Raw genomic sequence first — 18181 nt, 5'->3', positions numbered from 1 at the left:
AGATAATAAGATATTTCTCTGTATGACAGAAGTGAAAAGATTACATAAAATGTAAAATATTTCCTAAAAAATATTCATCATAAAGATGTGCTAAAGTTAAAAAAGCTTTTTTTTATTTAAGCTTCCCCCCCCACTCCATTGCATAAAAGAAAATGCAGAAGACCACACGAATCAATTATTTAAGTGTTATATATTTTATATATATTAATATATTATACATGTAAAATATTATATATATAATACCAATCATACACGATTCTTCATAATGTGAAGAATTATATTTTGAAATATATAAATCGAGTTTATTTTGCCTCTTAATGCTATTTATTTAAATATATAAAATGCATGGCTTTCTACATAATTGAGGTTTTGATTTTCAGCGTTTGTTTTTTATAAAGTAAGGGGAAAAAATCATTTTCAATAATTTAAAATAATATTTGGTAGTATCCTAAATAATCCACTTACATATACTTCGATTTAATAATTTATTTATTTAATTTCTTTTACATAATCAGTCTGATTTAACTAAATTCTAGGGTAATTTTATTGCTGCTAAAATGATGCTTTGAAAGTTACTTGGATTCACCCTTTTTGATACCTTTTAACAGTGACAATTGTTATGGATATTTGCTACTCTAAAATTTGATATATCTGCAATTTTTATTGTCTACCTTTCAAAGATGATTTCAAATTCTCTTTGTATGTAAGGAATTAAATTATTTTTTATTCAATATTTAGTATAAAACACAGCTTTGCACAATACAATAACCTGACTGACTAAATATAATTACATTTATATTTTATATTTTTGGCATCAATGCATTAATTATATCAAAATTATAAAGTGAAATCGAATGTTGGTTAAACCACATTTATATAAAAAAATTCTATGTAAAAGAGTATTTACTTTTAAAAAATCTCTCTCTCTCTCTGTCTCTTTATATATATATATATATAGTGACTAATTAAGAAAAGGTTAATGTACTTACAAATAAGACAGATGGAGCATTCAAGTTAAAATTTAGCATTTAATAAATTTTTGAATATTGTCTCTCACATATTTGCAATACTTGAATACTAAAATGGAAAACAAATTGAATCATTCTTACATATCAGAAATAACTTCCTTTAAAAAAGAACACCTATTTAAAATAGTTTTACATCCATTTAAATAACCAGTAATTGTTAGGAGAGTTAAATAAGTTAACAGATTATTTCTGTAAACTGATAATAATCTCTTTGTCCTTTTCTTTGTTCGTATATTTTTAATTATTTATATATATATATATATATATATATATATATATATATATATATATATATATATATATATATATATATATATATATATCCCCATTTTACATGAAATATGTGATTTTAAATTATATATTTGAAAAATTAAATGATTCATTTCTTTCATAGTAGTACATTTAGTAATGTTAATTTGAATTGACAATTAATTAATTTATTTTGAATGTTAAAAAATTTGAATATTGATAATTTAACATTGTTTATGTATATTTAGAGATTAAAAAAAGTTTGTTCCATTTTCCACTGAAGACAATATTTTCCAAATTATAAAAATTGTTGAACAATTATTCAATCTACATTATGGTTACTATATTGAAAGCATTTTCTGCAATCGATGTTGACAATCTTAAGGTAGAGATATTTAAATATATGAATGTTGCTTAAATTTATAATTTGCAAAAATTAATATCCATCAAGAAATTCATAATCACATTGAAAAGAGAAGACATTTCTTTTTGATATATTTCTGAAATGAATTCACCAGTTTTACGAATTCTGTTTTTAATTTCTGCTACGTGCTTCTTAACCTTGATCATAGCTTCAACTGGCTTAAAAAAATAATTTTGAAAAGAACACTGTTACATTTTTTTTTCTTCAAATTTTCTTTATATCCTTCGGATTTTTCGTAAAAGCAGCAGCATTACATTCTTAAGATTAGTCCTGTCAATATTGACATCAATTATACATAGATGATGGCTTTATTTTTAATTTTTCGAATATTTCGGTACTATTATTCTTATTTAAAATCGTGCCAAAGCAAAAAAAAAAAAAAAAAAAAAAAAGCACATCGAACACCTAATGAATTTCTAAGATGTTTCTAACGTTCTTAAAGGGCAATTATCAGTTTTACCATGCGAAAGAGGTGATTATTCCATGAGAAAGAATTCTCAACCATCAATCTTCTCGTATCAGAACAATAAGTAGATATTCTCTAAAATTCCTCTAAATGCTCATCTTTTCCTGCCAAAGTTATAGGCTCAGTAAACCTATAATGTGAGAGCAAATGGCTCAAGTTAATGAGTGAGTACAAGTGTCACTATCCCATCATAAGGATCAGCGTTTCCTCAATAAATGGATATTTATTTTGAAAAATCCTTGGTCCTTGCTCTTGTATACAGTAAAAATTTACTTGTTTGTAACATAAAATTCATAATTATTGGTTTATCTGTATGAGTAGAGGCCCAGGATGTTCCAGAGCAATTCTCAGAGAGCAAAGTCTTTCCTTTCTCTCTCACAGACATACATTCTGGAAGGTCCTTACTGTCTTATGTATAAAGTGTGCCACTTTCCATCAAGCAGACAAATTCAAATTTTTAATTTTAATTTACTGACAATTCAATTTTTTTCCCCAGCCGATTGAATTTCTTATTTATAAAATGTAAAAATACAGTCAGCGAAACGAATATATTTTGTTCAGTTTAATGTCAAGCCTACAAATAATAATGTTTTAAAAAACTGACTGAAAAAATTCTCAATTTTTGAAAAAAATTAAACAGGTTTATAATAATTATTATAATGTAATTAATAAATCTTTTATTAACAAATATAATTTCATTATTTTTCAAAAAAATTATGGTTTATTTAATTATTTTTTAATTAAAACTATTAAATATAATGAAAGAATCCTTCTTCCTCTATTTAAAATTTATAAGATTTTTTTTTTTTTACTGTACTTTTAGCAGAAGTTTCTTTAAATTTAAATATTTTGATAATTTAGGTTTTTGCATTGTTTGCATACAAACACATGATTTAAATTTGTAAATATATGCGAGCGTGTATATATATATATATAAACAACATCGGATTTTAATGATAAAATAAAGAAATAAAAGGAAGGAAAAAATCTTCCAATATTGAGAAGAGAAATAAAAGTGTTCATTTTTTATTTCGTTCAAATGCCATAATAATGATGATAAAAATTAAAATCAAGTTGAATTTCGATTTTTTTTAAAAACTTTTTTTAGCATCAAGATCATTATTTTTGTCCTTTATTGCAATTCCAATAGTTTGAATTTAACTCTCCTTTATTCAGAATCATTTAAATAATAATAATTTTTTATTGGAATATAGAAAATATTTATTTTTATGAATCATACATTAAATCTTTACTTATTTGATTTTTAATAGAATTCTCAATGAATGTAATTAATGACATATCTTTCTTTGTAACAGAATTTTCATTCACTTCTTCTATGGTAGTTTGTATTCTCTATGACTACACACAATTTTAGACTTTTCAAAATAAACTTATGAATTGATCTATCAGTTCACTCAAATTTTATCCCATGTTAGCAGTACTAATTGGTAGTGAATTTCAAAATAAAAATAATAATGATTTTAAAATTCCCTACATGATTAATGTTTAAAAAGTAAAAAACAAAATGAAAACTCTTTTTTTCCCCCCACTAATAACCATATTTTTTAAAAAGAAGGTATATTTTTTTAATTAAAAGTTATTTTATATTCTGAGCAAAAATTGCCTGGTACCAGGTACTATCAAAAATTGCTTACAATACGACTATGCACTTCCTAAGGCCAGACTTTTTAAAAATGGACAAAAAAAAAAATTGTTTCACCATTACTTGATTCTGAAGTTAAAGCTATATTAAAGTGCAACAAAACTTTTAAGAAAAGCAAATCCCTGAAAAACACTCAACATTTAGAAATAAGTTGAATCATATCTTGATATCAGCAATTGGGGGGGGGGAGGAAAGCCTGGATGAAATGACAGGAGCAACAACGAAAATGATTTAAATTTCACTTCCATAATGTATGTAATATATTGATGTAAAAAAATGCTTAAGTAATATAGATAATTGAAATTAATTAAATTACTTCCCTTTAAACTGCTACAGGAAATCTTATGAATTTTTAAATATTAAGAATTTATGAAAATATTAAACTTTTGGCTTTGTTAAAAGTGATTTGTGAATGACATTTTTGATAAAAAAAAATAATAAAGTTGCAGGTAATAAGAGGAATTTAATATCCAGAGACCCCAACGATTCATCTGAGACTAGACCACCAATAACTTGCTACGTAACAACACCAATGTGACTTTGCTGATTTATTCTATCATATAAAAAACAAGCTTTTCTCTCTCTATATTTGTTTTATATATAACTAACTAGCTTCTTAACTAATTAATCCTAACTAAGCTTCAATATCTCTGATGCAATAAAACCTTCTTGCTATGCAATACCATTGTTAAGTCACTTTTCACCCATCCATCTATTATATCGGGAGGATAAGAACCTTTAATGAAAGCCCTCCGCCCATAAATAAACAAAATAATTTTAAAATTCATTAATATCAATAATTTGTTTCATTTTAATCAAAGTTTCAAAATTTATAGCAATGAATTTTATTAATGTAATAAAACAAAAACCTAATTTATCAATCTTGTGTTTTAAACACTTTTATGAAAACACTTATGATGAAAAATAATAATAATAAAACAATCCTTTACTCAACATTTTTTTTTCTTTTATTTCATAGTGCAAGCAATGTTTGAAATTCCCATGAAATGAAATACTTTTTATAAAATTTTTTGAATTGTTCAGACATGAAATATATGAAAACAACAGTTTGAAACAGATAGTTCTAGATTTCTAGGTACATACAGATAAGTTTATTCTTCTATGCAATCCCTTGAATTTTTACAATAAAATCATGTTGTAACTTAATAAAAAGGATATATTTGAAATTTGAATTTCATTGAAGGAATTCAATGGAGGAAAAGTTCATTACAATATTTGCAGGAAGAGAAATACATGAATTTATGACAATTTGAGCCATTTTTAAATGATATAAGAAATTGATATTTAAAATATTCATCTACTAAAAAAGAAAATGCTAATTTTGATCACAAATAAGTTTCATAAGTAAATGAATGCATTAACAAGTGTTCAGCATTAAAATAAACTTCAAAAACTTATTATTTTGTCATAAATTTTTAGAAAGATAAATATAGAGTATTACTTTCAATTGATAAAAGATTGTATTATTACTTTAAGAATTTTAAAAAATGAAATAAAAAAACAAATAAAATAGAAAGCCATATAAATTTTTATTCCATAATTTTTAATAAGATTTTATTTTTTTCAAAAGGTATTTAATAAAGGTAAAGGTATTTAATAATATGATTTTTATAATAATCATATTAATAAATAATAAAATATGTTGTTTATAATAAGTTTAATCAGAGAACTACACATTCATTATAATTCATGCTATTTCCATTTCAAATACTAAATCTACCAGTAAAATGGTTAACACTAAAAACAAGGGAAGTTTAGCCCATGTTGTAATAAGACGAGGGAAAGCAGAAATACTACACCAGACTAAGATAGTTTTAAGAACCTTCTGAAGCTAGCGAACTAAAGGTCAATGGGTTATAAAGGAGAGGAGAAACTTTGGTTTAAAAAAAAACTAAATAGTATCATAAAAGCAGTGCTAAATCATGTAAAGGAAATATGAAAATACTTTTTTGAAGTCCAAAGTTCACATATTTGTAGAAATATGTGAGTTGTAAATCTCAAGACATACTCTTTATTTCTAGTAACTGCTTACTTTGTTTATGTATATCTCATTTCTCTCTAAAAGAGAATAAATGAAAAAGTTCTTTCCAGCTCTCTATTAATGACAGTAAAATGATATGGAATATAATAAAGCCTTAAAATCCTTTTACAATACAGTATATACATTTATTTTTACTCATCTGATTGCACATCAGGAACTTTTCAAAATAAATTATGTTTGTTGCATCAATTTTCCATTCATCTGACTGTGCATTAGGAACCTTTAAAAATGAAATTTATGCATTCAATCAATTTTCACTCGTTTAACACTACATAAGTTATATATTTACCAATTTCACATAGGTGTTATATTATGCCTAAGGTTTTCATAAAGTTCCTGCAGATTATATTATTAAGCTTACAAGCTAAAGCATTGAAGACATGGTGCTTTGATGAATATGAATAATGCTTGCTTTAGTTGTAATGTAATAATGAAGGTATTGGGACGTAATACAATATTTTCATTCCTTACTATAATCAATTATATGACAAGTGTGAAATTTTTATCATATTAATTTTCCATGAAATTTTCACATTTTATAAATATTTCAATTATACTATGTATATTTATCTACATAATATTTAAGATTTTTTATTCACAATAAGTAATTCAAATACATTTACAAAAGAAAAAAATTCTGATTTCAAAAATAAATGCATTTATATTTACTTTCTTCTTATAAAAGCAATATCAAAAAGAAATCACAGATATAATATTATGAAATTCTGAAGTTCCAAATGATAGCATAATGGTAAAAAAAAATTATATCATAATAGATTTGATATCGACATGTTTTGAGCATATGTTCTACTTGGTCTGAAATAACTGGATGAATATTTCGAGAAACTAAAACTAAAATTAATGAGCAGTATATGTAGCAACTCAATTCATCCATTTTACTGAAAATTAATGGTTTTTATGCCATTAAACTCAAGAATACAATAAAATAAACACAATATACTATAAATTTTGTTTCATATTAAATAGTTCAAAAGCAAAAAGAAAATAGAATTTTAAAAAAACAATGATCAGGAATATTCTCTATTAGAAATCAAGTAGATTGGGGGAGCATCCTGGTTCTCTACTGGAGAGAATGTTACCTAAAGGTATTAATATGTAACTTTGAAAAACAGGAAGCTCTTAGCAATTTTTTTAAAATTTACTTATTAAAATTAAACTTATTGTGTTAAAATTATGCTACAAAAGAGCAACTTTTATATCTTTAAAATTCAAAAAAATGTCTTCCTAAAGATAATTAAAATACACTTTTCTTCATAAATTTGAGAATTTTTTGCACGCTTTTCAACAATATTTTTCATGCAATTTAAACTATCTTCATTATTTCTTCAAATATTAAATCGCGTAATTTTTATACAACATTGAAAACTGAGGAAGAAATTTCGCTTATTTTCTCAACATTCAAGAAAAATCAGAAAGTGAAAGTCCACATACAATTAAAAGATGGATAACAAATAATTCGATTTTTAATGGCATTATGATGCCCTCGTGCTCCATAAGGAATAATATAATTATACATAAGAAATTTGAAATTGCATACAACCACATTTTCTGACAGATAAATAGGTCATCAAAAGCGGTTAATTATATAAAACGAATAAAATTTAATTTAATGAAAGACATACTTCTTTTTTCGTTTACGCTCCTGCAGAGGAGACGAACTGATTCATGCGCAGATATGACTAGGAAAGTACACTAAGTAGACAAGATGAGACAAATTGGTGTTTTGGAGCTTTCGCAACAATAACAAATGGGCTCCACGCCGAGATCCTCGATTTTTCACGCCAAGTTAGTTCGTCGGCACTTGTTGCCAAGGGACGAGAAGAGGGACCAGTTATAAGAATCAATATGACCACGCATGCGCAGATAAAAGAAAGCGCATTCACTGAAAGAACGGAAATAACGGTTGTCTCGAAGGGGCAAGTAGTAAATGCGCATGCGTAATCTTACTGGCTTGATATGTCGTTCTTTTTGCAAAGGGTTCTCGGTTCTGATACTATAAATAAAATGACTAAATGCATGAATTTTCGGAACTACTTATTTATGTTAAAAAGAAGTTTCGAGACCTAACTCATAAATTTTATCCCTTAATTTCTCGAAACTCCAAATTTACGAGTTAGGTCTCGAAACTTCTTTTTAACATAAATAAGTAGTTCCGAAAACTGATACTATAAATAAAATGACTAATGCATGAATTTTCGGAACTACTTATTTATATTAAAAAGAAGTTTCGAGACCTAACTCGTAAATTTTATCCCTTAATTTCTCGAAACTCCAAAATGAATAGGGACAACAAAATACTTATTTGCACAGCCTATCTGCTTCCAGTTTTAACTTACGCATTTCCGGTTTGGGGATACGCTGCTAAATCAAACCTAAGAATTATAGAAATTCAACAAAACAACCTTATTAGAAGATTTTGTAATTGCCATTGGTATATGCCAAACACCAACATGTATAAAGCACTTGACTACCCACCACTTAAAAAATTTATTAAAAAACTCGCTGAAAAATTCTTTAAAAATATTGACACTCATGACAATAAAGCAGTTCTAGATATTCCTAAATATACCCCTAATCTTCGTATTAAAAGACCCCGTAATATTCTGATTTAGCCCTTAAATTTTTAGTTTTTCCTATTTATTTTATATTAACTTAATCTTTTCATATCTTAACTTAAATTTTTCATATCCTTATTAAATTGCTCGGCAGCGTTTTCCCAATCCATGTTGCTCCTCCCTTCACATCCTGACAGCCAATAGAAACCTTAGTTTCATAAAGCACATCCCACCTCACCTACTGCTAGTACTATATAAGCCAGTGCATCGGACTTTTTAACTTAAATGTGTCATCTGTGCAGAAAGCCACATATCTAGAGACTGCCCAAAAAAGGGAAAAGAAGCAGAAGTTAAATGTGCCAATTGCTGAGGGCCCCACACCACAAATTATAGAGGATGCCCCAAATACCCAAAGGTAGCCCAGAACAAATCAACCCGACCAGGAACAAGCTACGCAGTTGCAATAAAAACAAAAAATTACCACCAACCCGATCGCAAAAGCGAGGCAACTCCCCTCCCCCCCCCAGGAGACGGGACCCAAGGAAGTAAACAAACAGATAACAGATGAAGAATCGTCCTTCAACACTAAGGGAAACTTGCAGGAAGTCCTGACACTTGCCGCAGAGCTCAATAAGATTTTCTCCGCCATAAAAGACATTCCAGGAACCATCGCAGCAATGCAGAAAAAAGAAAACGTCTGGGAAAAATTGATGATCCTAGCCGAGGCACTGAGATCCCCAACAACTAATAATTAAAAACTTAAACCTTGACCCCGCTTCCCCACTCCCCATTGTGATTACTCTACCCGCCGATAGCCAATGTAAACAATATGACAAATAAGAAACTACATTTAGAATTATGTAATCTTATGTTTATGTTTTTTTTTCCCCAAATACCGTCAAGTTAACTCACAATTTCTAGCAACATTTAAAACTGATCTAAAATTTTTATAATTCCCTAAACTGTTAATCATGCTCAACATAAGTTATTTGTCACTCATTCATCATTTCAGTCGAGCAGAAGATTAAAGGCCACCGAACCTAGGCGCTTCCCAACAACCCCCCACATCATTGGCATTGGCCAAATATGGAAAGCCAGGCTATTTAAAAGTTTATCATCTACCGGAGATTAAGCCCCAATCCTAGGGGCTGGGCGCTCCGTTAAACATATCATTAAATGAATTTTCGGAACTAGTCCGGCAAGTAGGATTTAGTTCTACTTGTCGAATCTGTGGAACGAATTAATGAATAAAATAAAAGACTTTTTTTAATTACAGCCAGTCACCCCATCACCAGTACTAAACCATATAAACAGGGATTATTGTGACTGGATGATGATAAATGGGAAAAAAAAAAAACTTTTTGCGATACTGTTTGTTGCAAGAGGAGAGATTATTTAAGCGTATAGTAATAATTATGGCTTCAATGCAGGGCCAGCCATGTGAGAGGTGCAGTGGATGCTATGCACCGGGCCCAGCGATCGAGGGGCCCTCAGCCTGATAAGAACTAAAATAATGTTCTGAATGGTAATAGTGAGAAGGAAAGAACAGAGGAAGAAATTTAACTGGAACAATCGATGAGTTTTGAAATATACGAACTTTACAGATGTATAACGGTTTAGTGTAAGTTTGCAACATATTATAAACATAAAGTACTGTCATTTACCTCACCTACAAGGTTAAATTGCATATATTACTTTGATAATTCATACCATAAAATGTTTAATATTGTTAGATCTAATCATGTCCATGCCAAGTAAGTATTGTCAAGACTCGGTTTCAAAAAAGAAAATTAGCAGAAAAATAAAAAGAAGGGAAGAAAAATTTCAAAAAGTCATGAGTATATCTGTTTTCCTGTCTCTGAAGTAATTTTGGCGATGGAATTGCTTTGACTTCAGGAGTTAAAAACACACCTGTATTTAACACAAAGGAGTTACCCATTCGGGTAAACCGGGGGACTCGTGGGTATCTACTTTCCTAAGTTTCTTTGTGAGGAGGGGCTTCGCTAAATATAGAAGGAAAGAAATTCTAAGGAGGAAAAAGATCTATCTGTTCAACGATCAAAGAAATTATTGAAACTGCTCGTTTTATTCAGTGGTTCTAAATGGACTACACATTTTTTTTTATGTGCGTGACAAATAAAATGTGCTATTAATATTGTTCGAGAAAATTAAGAGATAAGAATAGATAATAAATTGTTAAGAGAGAAAATTGATATAATAAGAGAGCTTTAAAATAAATCTTTTATTACGTGAGGTGTGTGTTATTTTTCGTATTTAAATTAAGAAATAATTATTAAGATTAAAAGCGAACTAAATATCTATAACTTTGATTTTCCAATTAAAGAACCAGAAATAACAAGATTTTATTACCATCATAAAATCTATTGCTCTGCTGCTTCGTAAATAAATAAATAAATAAATATAAAAAAAAACTGTATTTTTTAAATTTATTTTAGATTTTTCAATGTTCTGCAATTATTTTAGGCTGTTTTTCATTTCAAGTGTGGCGAGTAAGCTGTAAAACGTGCTAAGATTCCTTGTTTAAAAGTTAATTATCATTAACCCGTTCAGGACCATGATCACGTATATGTTATCACGCGATTCTCCCTTCGCGAGCCAAGGTATCGTATAAGAAGCGAACCTTTCCGTTTCTATGGGCTTACGATCCCGCCAGTGTGATTTCTATTTGGAACATTTTATTTAAATTTTTTAATAACACTAGATGGCGGCTGAAGTCCGTTATAACTCTGAAGTATATTTCACAGATCTTCAATATACGTATCCGGTTCTGAACTTTTTTTTTTTTTTTACTTGATCCGGGATATTTAACATGTAAGCAATTGCAAGTGTTCCGCTCTTTCGAGAGGATTTGGCATTTAAAGGGCCATGATTTTTTTTTTTGGGGGGGGGGCTTTTGCTTATATTTTGACTGAGTAGGGAAAGGATGGAATGCTTAGTGATTTACGTAGGAGGAATAGATTTGTTGTTTGGAGTTTCAGGATCACTCCATAGTATTTTGTATGTTTTTGATCAGTTCTATTTTACCTTCCCATTACGAGAAGAGTGAAATACTTAACAGTCTAATAATATAGCATTTGACCTTCATATGCGGGCAGGCATTGGTTTCTGTTCTGCGTTTCTGAATTCGATAGATTTATTGGTATAAACAAATGGCTCTCTAAAAGTGCATGTGTGATTTAAAGGGACTGTGGTGTTCTTGTTGATTGCTTTGGTTTCTTTTGTTAGGAGAATATGGGAAAATGCGTTCAGATGACTGTTGCTGGGGGTGAGAATGAAATATTATACATTTTTTATATTTATAACTTTATTTTCATGTGTATAATATTTGTTTTCGTGGGTATAGTTAAAAGTTGATATTTTTGCTTTTTTCATTCATTTCTATCAACGTTATAGTCTTTAAATTAATACATATTAAGTTGTAGTATATTACAAATGTTAATTGCAGTAGATTTAATAGTAATATATTTAAATGTTAAAATTGTAAAATTGAAGTCATTACATTAAAAGGATAATTTTATAAGATATTTCTTCTTCTTTTTGTAAAATTACGCTTAACTGCTGAAACTGTGTTGGTCCGTGGTGACGTTTCACTTCGGGGCATTCAGTCCAGTGAGAGCGCTTCGTTCTCCACATCCTGGTCCTGAAGGGTTTAAATTTTAATTTATCTGTTGATTGTCCTTCAAATTTAATGCCCTCTTTCATTTTTGATACAATTGTACAAACGTCCTTTCTTTTCAGCTGTTTCATAAAAAGCATATAAATTTTTTTATGATTAACACCCAATCAAAAGTCAATTAATATGACAATTTTACATCTACAGAAGCAGCAGTAACACAGTTTTTCATGCTATTACTAACTTGGTGGCTAGGGTTACTTTTTGTAAATTTTAAAGAATATTGATTTTTTTAGCTTATCCTTAGAATTGAACATTTTTCTGATTTTTTAATGCACATATTTATTATTTTAATTTTCAAGGTTCCTTACTTTTTTCATCTGAGTTATATTGTACAAGTGAATTCTATTTTCTAATACAAGTAGATTAAGTTACATAATATCATATTAAGGTAGTCCTGAAGTCCTACTTCAATTTGATGACTACCCATTTAGATTAAAATTCTTCCCTCCTTTTAATCTGCATAAAATTATAATTTATTTCGCGAATTTTTTAAATTCACCTCCATATTGTAAAATTCTCCCAAAATTTCACCTTTTTCAGTTGATCGCTTATCTTTTCTGAAATGTATTTCAATGACATTCCGCTGTTCCTCAATTAAACATTTACTAAAATGGCTAAATTCCAAGTTTCTTAAAATTTCGCTTCAAATTTAGAGAGTCACAGATTTGAAGTCATATTCACCGTACTAATTGGTTTCACTTTAAATTTCATTATGAGAAGTTGATAAGTTTTACAATTGCTTTTTTACTTTTTTTTTTATCCAATATGGGAGCAGTTCACTCTTTACTGTCCGCATTATAGCTGAAAAGGAATAATTTTATTCTTATGATTCAATATACCAAAATAGTCAGTAAAAGATTTAATGGATTATTTATTAATGCTCAAAGCACTGAGTTTAAAAATTTCGGAGTAAGGCGCTGGTATTTCTTATGTAAAATCGTCTATAGAATTAGACCATTGTTTCTTTTACACAAGGTAAGATAAAGCTTTAGTGATTAGATATGATACATAACTTTTGTTTTCATGTATTTGATTTATTTCTTTTCCTCAAATTTATTTTTATATAAATTTTGATTTTACTATTTATTTTTTTTATTTTCCTCACCATTATTTCTCTTCCCTTTATGTAAGTAAAGAAATGATTTTTATTTTATTTTCAAAGAAACTTTTTATTTGACAACTGGAAACAAGGGAGTTAAATGTTAATAAATATTATATGATTCTATAAAATGCTCATTACCATGGTCACTTTTTCATAGGGTTATGTCTATATCTAGATAAATATTTTTTTATAGATAGTATTACTGGAGAATGGGTACCAAATATTTATTTTTAAATTGCTAATTATATATTCCTTTTGTTTCACTGTTATTTTTATCCAATTCAAAAATATGAATGGCTTACAAGATTTGATAAATTTCAACAGCAAAGAATTATCTTGATCATTTTTTTATCAATTATATAAAAATAAACAAAACGAAATATGCATTTGGTCCAAGAATAAAAGTATGTGCAAATTAAAACACAAAAACATTTGGTAAATTGAATACAACATTGCAATCCTTTCGTAAAATTTATGTTATATATTTACTTAGAAAAAGACTAATATTTTTATTTTTTTTTACTGGACAATAGTTATTCAATATTTTGCTATTAAATTTATAATGATAACTCACTAATGAAATCTAAGTAGTTAAGAATGAAGTTAGAACTTACCGGATAAAAGATTTTATTCATCATTTTGACCATTCTCCTTTACACAAAACAATCATAAAAAATGCTAAAGTTGACTATGTTATTAACTGTGAAATTAATTTATGAAAATATGTAGTAAGAATTTTTCAGTTTATTAAATCACCAGCTCTGTTTTGCACAATTTGTAATCTGTCCATTCAAATCTTGGAATGTATTGACAAATTGACATAAAAAAAGCTGTTAATCTATACGCTCACCTGTCTATCCTCTTACATTAAAAATAAATTTCTGAAATTAATAAATGACTTTTATAAAATTAATCATCAAATTCTGTGAAATATATTTAAACGATACAGTTTTCTGTTCAAGCCTGCAGGCAACCGGTCAGGCAAGATTTTCGTCTTCGTGTGAATTGCGCAGGTTCATCCGGTTTGGCAGTGTTGACGACCATGACGCAAAGATCCTTTGCAGATGAAATTCAATCAATCGTGTATGGTTTTGATACTGACCTACCGTCACGAGAAAAACCCTGAACCAGAGATGCATAATCCACGATTTTTTGAATAACAAATAATTTTGCTATTGTTATTTTTAAATATTTGTTCCAAATATCCGTTATTTCAATCATATTAATTAAAAATTATTACTTAATATTAAATATAGAATTTATTAATTGTAATTAATACTTAAATTATTAATTTAAGTAACGTGTGATTGAATTGATTTATCTATTTCAGCTTACTTCTTAAATTTGATTTTTTTAAAAGCTAATTATTTAATTTCTTTATTGGAGTAAACCATTTTCTCGAAAAGGTGAGTTAAAAATATATGTCATTTCTTTAAATTGTTTACTTTAGTTCTATATTCTATCAATAGATGGCGCCAGCAGTAAACGGAATATATGCAAAGTCTGGTCACAAGCAATTAAAAAGGATTTTTATGGAATATTGGATCATCAAATGCGAATATCGGAAAGTCAAGTTTACTCTCATGAAGTGGGGCGGCGATTTCACACTTTCCAGTGAAGTCACCGCTCCGATAAATTTCAGTGATATGCAATTCAATGATACGATAATTCCAATAACCGGTTCGTTCACTTTTCAATCCATTCACAGATTTCTCCGTTTCTGTTTTGCTCCAGAGCTTCCATTGGACAGATCGTATCGATTGTTACTTTCATGTGAAGTCACCGCTCGGGTAAATTTCAGTGATATCGTATCGGTTGTTACTTTCTATCGTGATCCAAAACCTGTAATCGAAATATCACCAGTAAGATCATATCAAGGCTTTGAATCACATCTAGAGATGCATAATCCACAATTTTTTAAATAACAAATAATACTGCTATTGTTATTTTTAGATATGCGTTCCAAATATTTGTTATTTCAATCATATTATTAATTAAAAATTATAACTTAATATTAAATATAAAATTTATTAATTGTAATTAATACTTAATTTACTAACTTAAGTAACGTGTGATTGAATTAATTTATCTGTTTCAGCTTACTTCTTATATTTTTTTTCTCAAAACTATTTATTTATTAGAGTGAACCATTTTCTGGAAAAGATGAGTTAAAAATATATGTCATTTCTTTAAAATGTTTACTTTAGTCCTATATTCTACCAATAGATGGCGCCAGCAGTAAACAGAATACATGTAATCAAAGTCAATCATGTCACGAGCAATTAAAAATGATCTGTATGGAATAGTGCATCATCAAATACGAATATCGGTCACTCCCGTAAAGTGGAGCGGTGACTTCGCACTTTCCAGTGAAGCCTCGCACTGTCCGGTGAAATCACCGCTCCGATAAAGTTCAGTGATATGCAATTCAATGATACGATACGATAATTCCAATAACCGGTCCATTCACTTTTCAATCCAATCACAGATTTCTTTCGAGAGCTTCCATTGGACAGATCGTATCGATTGTTACTTTCCAGTGAAGTCACCGCTCCGGCAAATTTCAGTGATATCGTATCGATTGTTACTTTCTATCGTAATCCAAAACCTGTAATCGAAATATCATCAGTAAAATCGTATGAAGGATTTGAATCACACCCCTCTTTGAAAAGTATTGATCACTTGTATTTGTGACTTTTTGATATTCGTTACGCAATAACCGCTCTGAAAATGTTCGTCATCCCTAATCACATCCCTCTTTGAAAAGTATTGATCACTGGTATTTGTGACTTTATGATATTGGTTACGTAATAACTGCTCGTAAAATATTCGTCATCTCTACCCTGAACATAGTTGCAATAATTAGACGAGTCGAAGAAAGTAGGGAAGTGGGCACAAAACTGACCACAACATTTGGCTAACTATACGAGCTTCATTAGGCGAGAAACTCATTTCGGCTGTGCTAATGCAGATGTATTTATATGATAGTTGAATAAAATTTTGTTATTAAATTGTAGATAAACTTAAAAATTCCTTGTTATTTAATTTGAAAAGTAATGTCTTGCATAAAAAAGAATTCAACGACATTTCTTCTATTACGTTTGTACTGAATTTTTTAAAGACCTGAGGCTGCCGTCAATTAAATAAAAACCATTGGATAATAACAAAATAATTTGATATTTTCTTGAAGATTCATGCGATTTTAAGAGAGGAAAACTTTCTTTTTAAAGCTAGAATTTTTTGTTTTGTTTTGTTACACTAGAATTTCTAAGTTTTGAATTAGATGAAAATGATAGTTTCAAATAATAAACTAAAAGTCAGGGGGGAAAAAATTAGAAAGTATTACTGTTTAATTGATAATAAATGTGTTACTGTTTAATCTAAATAAAAGCACGAAATTCAGCAAAAAGTTAAAATAGAAACAAATCAATAAATAAACAAAATTAAAGATATTTATTTGTTTCATATTCTTTTAAGAACTTATGAAATATTTATCACAATCTTTGGAAGATCACATACTCTCCAACATTGGTTACCCAGTCATCCGTAGCACTTCTTACAGATATATTATATATAACAAAGATCCGTAAATGATAGAATTGATCAGAAAATCACAAAATATGTACGTCAGGCATAGACTGTATAAAGCAAAATGAGACTTCTAACCGGTTCTATTTGTGCCAAATGAAATACAGTCATTTCCTTCTCCTCCAAAATGTAATAGAATATCTCGTTTCCATTCCTAGTGACTAGGGATGACGAATATTTTAAGAGCGGTTATTACGTAACCAATATCAAAAAGTCACAAATACAAGTGATCAATACTTTTCAAAGACGGGTGTGATTCAAATCCTTGATACGATCTTACTGATGATATTTCGATTACAGGTTTTGGATCACGATAGAAAGTAACAATCGATACGATATCACTGAAATTTGCCGGAGCGGTGACTTCACTGGAAAGTAACAATCGATACTATCTGTCCAATGGAAGCTCTCGAAAGAAATCTGTGATTGGATTGAAAGTGAACGGAGCGGTAATTGGAATTATCGTATCGTATCATTGAATTGCATATCACTGAAATTGATCGGAGCGGTGATTTCACCGGAAAGTGCGAGGCTTCATTGAAAAGTGCGAAATCACCGCTCCACTTTACGGGAGTGACAGATATTCGTATTTGATGATACACTATTCCATACAGATAATTTTTAATTGCTCGTGACCTGATTGACTTTGATTACATGTATTCTGTTTACTGCTGGCGCCATCTATTGGTAGAATATAGGACTAAAGTAAACATTTTAAAGAAATGACATATATTTTTAACTCACCTTTTCGAGAAAATGGTTCACTCTAATAAATAAATTAAATAAATAGTTTTGAGAAAAAAGTAAAACTTAAGAAGTAAGCTGAAACAGATAAATTAATTCAATCACACGTTACTTAAATTAGTAAATTAAGTATTATTTACAATAAATAAATTTTATATTTAATATTAAGTTATAATTTTTAATTAATAATATGATTGAAATAACAGATATTTGGAACGCATATTTAAAAATAACAATAGCAATATTATTTGTTATTCAAAAAATCGTGGATTATGCATCTCTACAATTGACCCCTACTTTTAGGGTTACTAGGGTTTTTCTCGTGGCGGTAGTGACTTTAATTATCTCAAGAATGGTGCGGCGTGATTGACGTCAATGACATGAAAATAATTTTTAAACAAATTTCCGAATTACTTCTTTTCTGTAAAATGGCGGCAAAAAAAGTTATGAGATAAAGAGTCGATCTTGATTGACTCTATTCCTGAGAATCCACCTGTTTAAAATCCACTAACATTCATTATTCAGAAGAAAAAATTTCAAAAAATGTTATGCGGAAAAACTTGTACAAGAATTATCAGAAGA

The 18181-nt window shown here is 28.6% G+C and overlaps 1 protein-coding gene across 1 annotated transcript in view; it reads right to left on the bottom strand.

The window, feature by feature from the left end:
- Positions 1 to 7732, bottom strand: part of LOC129988161 (uncharacterized) — a 59209-nt gene extending 51477 nt beyond the window's left edge. The window contains exon 1 of the mRNA XM_056096314.1: positions 7536 to 7732. The gene's annotated coding sequence lies outside the window, so the exon portion shown is untranslated. The remainder of the gene's footprint in view (positions 1 to 7535) is intronic.
- Between the last annotated feature and the right edge of the window lie 10449 nt (positions 7733 to 18181).

Source organism: Argiope bruennichi, chromosome 10 (genome assembly GCF_947563725.1).
Source record: "Argiope bruennichi chromosome 10, qqArgBrue1.1, whole genome shotgun sequence".
Taxonomy (NCBI): domain Eukaryota; kingdom Metazoa; phylum Arthropoda; class Arachnida; order Araneae; family Araneidae; genus Argiope; species Argiope bruennichi.
The sequence above is the reverse complement of the archived record's forward strand: the minus strand, read 5'-3'. Positions and strand labels throughout refer to the sequence as shown.